The following is a 6,454-nucleotide window of genomic DNA, read 5'->3' on the forward strand; positions in this document are numbered from 1 at the left end:
GCGCGGTAGGTTGACTCTGTGTGGGTGATCATTAAAGTTCTGTGTGAGCATCTGACCATCCTGTGTGGGTGATCATTAAAGTTCTGTGTGAGCATCTGACCATCCTGTGTGGGTGATCATTAAAGTTCTGTGTGAGCATCTGACCATCCTGTGTGGGTGATCATTAAAGTGCTGTGTGAGCATCTGACCATCCTGTGTGGGTGATCATTAAAGTTCTGTGTGAGCATCTGACCATCCTGTGTGGGTGATCATTAAAGTTCTGTGTGAGCATCTGACCATCCTGTGTGGGTGATCATTAAAGTGCTGTGTGAGCATCTGACCATCCTGTGTGGGTGATCATTAAAGTTCTGTGTGAGCATCTGACCATCCTGTGTGGGTGATCATTAAAGTTCTGTGTGAGCATCTGACCATCCTGTGTGGGTGATCATTAAAGTTCTGTGTGAGCATCTGACCATCCTGTGTGGGTGATCATTAAAGTTCTGTGTGAGCACTTAAGGAATTTCTGTTATAACTGTTTTTATCTCCCTGTGTGTGTGTGTGTGTGTGTGTGTGTGTGTGTGTGTGTGTGTGTGTGTGTGTGTGTGTGTGTGTGTGTGTGTGTGTGTGTGAGTGAGATTTTGTGTTTGTGTGTGTGTGTGACTAAGGAGCCATGGGTGCGCGCGGGAGCAAAGAACCAGGCATCCCGGACCCTCCTACTGGAGCCTTGAAGGTTATGGTAGATACATGGGGTAGGGATATTCTGGAACAGGTACTTCTATGGCATAGAGAGGGTGGTTTTCCTTTGACAGGGACACTAAGTGTGACGCTGTTAGACGAGATAAGACAGAGATTGGTAGAGAAGGAAGGTAAACTAGGGAAAAAGGATCAAATTGACTGGGTGAAATTCAGAAAATGGGAAAGGGAGGCTGACAAACGAAAGAAGAGACAGGACCCATTTCGGGGAAAACCCTGTCAGAATATGGTAGTTCAGACTGAGGAAGGAGAGAAGAAGGGGAAAGATGAAACAGTGAGAAGGAATAGGAAGGATGATGATGACAGAGATTGTCCCACTCCCTACTGTACTCCTCAAACTCTCTACCCAGTGTTGCCGGACCTCCCTCCTCCTCAGCCGCCTCCTGCTGATCCGCTGGAGGCAAGACCACCACCCCCTGTCTCTCCCAACACCACAGTGATTGATCGTCTGGCACGGAGCCTGGCTGAAGTCCTGAAAGGGTCTGGAGTGACCCCGGCCAGTCCCACTGGAGGCGCCGTGGGGGGAGCACGCCAGAAGGGAAAAAAGATCAACAATCTTTTTCTCAAGGCTCCTCCACTCGGCTCCAGTGAGGAAAGTGAGGACGGAGGGGCACCCCAGCTGACTCCCCCGCTGAAGGACCGTCTACGGGCCAGGAGGAGGTGTATTGACAGGATGAGGAGACAGGGACAGGAGGAGGTGTATTGACATGATGAGGAGACAGGGACAGGAGGAGGTGTATTGACGTGATGAGGAGACAGGGACAGGAGGAGGTGTATTGACGTGATGAGGAGACAGGGACAGGAGGAGGTGTATTGACATGATGAGGAGACAGGGACAGGAGGAGGTGTATTGACGTGATGAGGAGACAGGGACAGGAGGAGGTGTATTGACATGATGAGGAGACAGGGACAGGAGGAGGTGTATTGACATGATGAGGAGACAGGGACAGGAGGAGGTGTATTGACGTGATGAGGAGACAGGGACAGGAGGAGGAGTATTGACATGATGAGGAGACAGGGACAGGAGGAGGTGTATTGACGTGATGAGGAGACAGGGACAGGAGGAGGTGTATTGACGTGATGAGGAGACAGGGACAGGAGGAGGTGTATTGACATGATGAGGAGACAGGGACAGGAGGAGGTGTATTGACAGGATGAGGAGACAGGGACAGGAGGAGGTGTATTGACATGATGAGGAGACAGGGACAGGAGTATTGACATGATGAGGAGACAGGGACAGGAGGAGGTGTATTGACATGATGAGGAGACAGGGACAGGAGGAGGAGTATTGACATGATGAGGAGACAGGGACAGGAGGAGGAGTATTGACATGATGAGGAGACAGGGGCAGGAGGAGGTGTATTGACGTGATGAGGAGACAGGGACAGGAGGAGGTGTATTGACATGATGAGGAGACAGGGACAGGAGGTGTATTGACATGATGAGGAGACAGGGACAGGAGGAGGTGTATTGACGTGATGAGGAGACAGGGACAGGAGGAGGTGTATTGACAGGATGAGGAGACAGGGGCAGGAGGAGGTGTATTGACATGATGAGGAGACAGGGACAGGAGGAGGTGTATTGACATGATGAGGAGACAGGGGCAGGAGGAGGTGTATTGACATGATGAGGAGACAGGGACAGGAGGAGGTGTATTGACATGATGAGGAGACAGGGACAGGAGGAGGTGTATTGACATGATGAGGAGACAGGGACAGGAGGAGGTGTATTGACAGGATGAGGAGACAGGGACAGGAGGAGGAGTATTGACATGATGAGGAGACAGGGACAGGAGGAGGTGTATTGACATGATGAGGAGACAGGGACAGGAGGAGGTGTATTGACATGATGAGGAGACAGGGACAGGAGGAGGAGTATTGACAGGATGAGGAGACAGGGACAGGAGGAGGTGTATTGACAGGATGAGGAGACAGGGACAGGAGGAGGTGTATTGACATGATGAGGAGACAGGGACAGGAGGAGGTGTATTGACATGATGAGGAGACAGGGACAGGAGGAGGTGTATTGACATGATGAGGAGACAGGGACAGGAGGAGGTGTATTGACGTGATCAGGACACAGGGACAGGAGGAGGTGTATTGACGTGATGAGGAGACAGGGACAGGAGGAGGTGTATTGACATGATGAGGAGACAGGGACAGGAGGAGGTGTATTGACAGGATGAGGAGACAGGGACAGGAGGAGGTGTATTGACATGATGAGGAGACAGGGACAGGAGGAGGTGTATTGACATGATGAGGAGACAGGGACAGGAGGAGGTGTATTGACAGGATGAGGAGACAGGGACAGGAGGAGGTGTATTGACATGATGAGGAGACAGGGACAGGAGGAGGTGTATTGACAGGATGAGGGGACAGGGACAGGAGGAGGTGTATTGACATGATGAGGAGACAGGGACAGGAGGAGGTGTATTGACATGATGAGGAGACAGGGACAGGAGGAGGTGTATTGACATGATGAGGAGACAGGGACAGGAGGAGGTGTATTGACATGATGAGGAGACAGGGACAGGAGGAGGTGTATTGACATGATGAGGAGACAGGGACAGGAGGAGGTGTATTGACGTGATCAGGACACAGGGACAGTTAAAATCCTCAGAGCAACAAGAGCATTTGTTTTTAAAGTGTCACACCCTTCCCAGAGTAGAGCCAACCGTGGAGGCCTCGATGGTGAGTCACTGTGAGTCTGTGATTAACTGCAAGGCTATGACAAAACCTCCCATGTCTGGTGAAATAGTCAAAGCTGTAGGGGCTTCAGGCCTCCCACTCAGAGAGCAGGTAACTATGCCTCTGCCTTTCTCCTTTTGTGAGGAGAAGTGTCAACATCAATGTATCTACTCTGACCACTGTCCTGTCAATCTGATGGGCAGGGACCTCCTGTGTAAACTTGGCATCAACATAATGTGGCCGAACCGGTTTAACTATTATTCATGAGGAAGAGGAGGAAGGGGGGGAGCAATTGATGTTAATGTCTGAGTTTTGTGACTGGTATTATGCATGGGATGTTGATGATGAGGTGCCCAATATTACTCGTGTTTTCTCAATGGCCAAAACCCATCGGGGCCACGAGGGCAGTTTCATGTTTGAAGCAGGCTTACATTGCACCTCCCGTCTTTCACCATTGACAAGAGATCTCCATTATGAGAGACAATGGCTGTGTGATACATTACAGGATGAGTCAGTGCAGTGTGAGGGTTTATACTGCAGCAGGGATTTCTGTGCTTTAGGGGTTCATCTAACCCCTGCACAGAAAGACCTCTACCTGTTTGAGGATAGCGCATCACATGTGTCCCTGGCAAAATCAGACAGAGTAGAATGGGTGGATAGTGGAATTTGGATGAAATGCTTGGTTGATGCTACAGACTGGGAGATGCGCCCTGATGGGTCAACTTATTCACCCAGCACACTGACAAGTTGTTACCCTGTTACCCTGGGAAACGCCAACTGAGAGGGGTGTACATGGTGTTGACCAGGTTTCCTTTTCTACCAATATCATGTTGTTGAGTGAAGACTCACCCCTCCTGAGAGGGGTCCCTGAACGCCTAGGGGCAAGGGACACCTTTTCTACCAATATCATGTTGTTGAGTGAAGACTCACCCCTCCTGAGAGGGGTCCCTGAACGCCTAGGGGCAAGGGACACCTTTTCTACCAATATCATGTTGTTGAGTGAAGACTCACCCCTCCTGAGAGGGGTCCCTGAACGCCTAGGGGCAAGGGACACCTTTTCTACCAATATCATGTTGTTGAGTGAAGACTCACCCCTCCTGAGAGGGGTCCCTGAACGCCTAGGGGCAAGGGACACGTAGGATTCTGGGAGAATGAAGGGAGCTGAGCCAATGGTGGTCACTCCTAAAGATACCAGGCGCCCATCTAGTATCCACTCAGTAGGGAGGCAATAGCAGGTATTACTCCTGTTCATGCATCCCTGTTAGCTCATGGTGCTTTAATTCCCTGTCCAGAATCACCCTGTAACACCCCTATCTTGCCTGTTAGAAAACCTTCAGGTGATTGGAGATTGGTCCAGGACTTAAGGCCTGTGAACGATGCAGTTTTTGCCCGTGCCCCGGTGGTTCCTAATGTTACTACTCTGTTGGGGGCGGTACCACCCACAGCAGAGTGGTTCTCTGTGATTGATTTGACGAATGCATTTTCACTATTCCTGTGGCACCAGAATCTCAGTTCTGTTTTGCCTTCACGTTTCTAGGAAAGCGATATACGTGGACTGTGGCTCCAATGGGCTACGTGGAATCCCTCGCTATTTTTTCAGCGGCTTTAGCACAAAATCTGGAGGGTTTTATACCCCCTGAGGGCAGCACTCTGATTCAGTATGTGGATGATTTGCGATTGTTCTCCAGCTCAATGGAAACTTGTGAAACTGATACTCGGGCTCTGTTGATATTTCTCGCTGAGAATGGCCACAAAGTTTCAAAGAAGAAGTTACAGTTGGTATTTAGGTCATGACATCTCTCCCAATGGCAGCGGGGTGAAGAGAGGATACAGGCTATTCTCTCCGTCCCACAGCCGGTTACTAAACGACACATGACGTCATTGACTGGTATGGCAGGCAGCGGGGTGAAGAGAGGATACAGGCTATTCTCTCTGTCCCACAGCCGGTTACTAAACGACACATGACGTCATTGACTGGTATGGCAGGGTATTGTAGGGCGTGGTTACCTGACTATGCTGAGGTGGTGCAGTCGCTTGCTGACCTTATTTATGGCCACAAAATGGCTACGAATGACAGAATGAAGTGGACACCAGAGGGACTGACTGCTCTGACTGGAACAACTCATGACTACTTCTCCCTGTTTGGGACTCCCTGACCGTTCTAAACCTTTTAACCTCTTTGTGAGAAAAGTGGTTTTATGTCATCTGTTTAAACACAGGAACATGGAGGAAAGCAGCGCCCGGTTGGGTATTATTCCAAACAGCTGGACAGTGTGGCCAGAGGTCTGGTTTGTTGTGGCTGTTGGCTGTTGTGGCTGTTGCTACTGAAGCTGTGTTGGCTTGTGCAGACATTGTTGCCACGTTCCTCATGCTGTACATGCTCTTATTTCACAGACGGTCCATCTAACACCAGCTACGGTCTACACACACCTATATAACTACAGTCTATCCACACTATCATATATAAACTAGTTTAAACACACACACCGTCATATATATTTATATTCTGGAAACTGATATGGTTCATTCTGATATTTCTTGGGATTTGTGTGTATTGTTAAGTATTACTGCACATTACGCTGCACCTGCAAAATATGTGACACGGTTAGGACAAGTCCGTCTGTATGAGAGGACCCAGAGGAGTTCTCATCCTGACCAACCATTGGTCAAGACACTCATCCTGACCAACCATTGGTCAAGACACTCATCCTGACCAACCATTGGTCAAGACACTCATCCTGACCAACCATTGGTCAAGACACTCATCCTGACCAACCATTGGTCAAGACACTCATCCTGACCAACCATTGGTCAAGACACTGCGCGCTAACGCGTTTAAATCTAAGAAAACAACTTGCAGGTACATCCTATTGTATAATGGGGTGGAATGTCATCCAGAATCTCTCTCCGGTGTGTGAGACCCTCTCAACCAAGTGTAGCTTCTATTAAATATAGACTTTAGTGTCCATAGACCCAGAGTGTGCAGTTCCATCTAACAGTACAGATCAGGCTTCCTAAAAAACACAGGACACCAG

This window comes from Salvelinus namaycush, chromosome 33 (genome assembly GCF_016432855.1).
Source record: "Salvelinus namaycush isolate Seneca chromosome 33, SaNama_1.0, whole genome shotgun sequence".
NCBI lineage: Eukaryota > Metazoa > Chordata > Actinopteri > Salmoniformes > Salmonidae > Salvelinus > Salvelinus namaycush.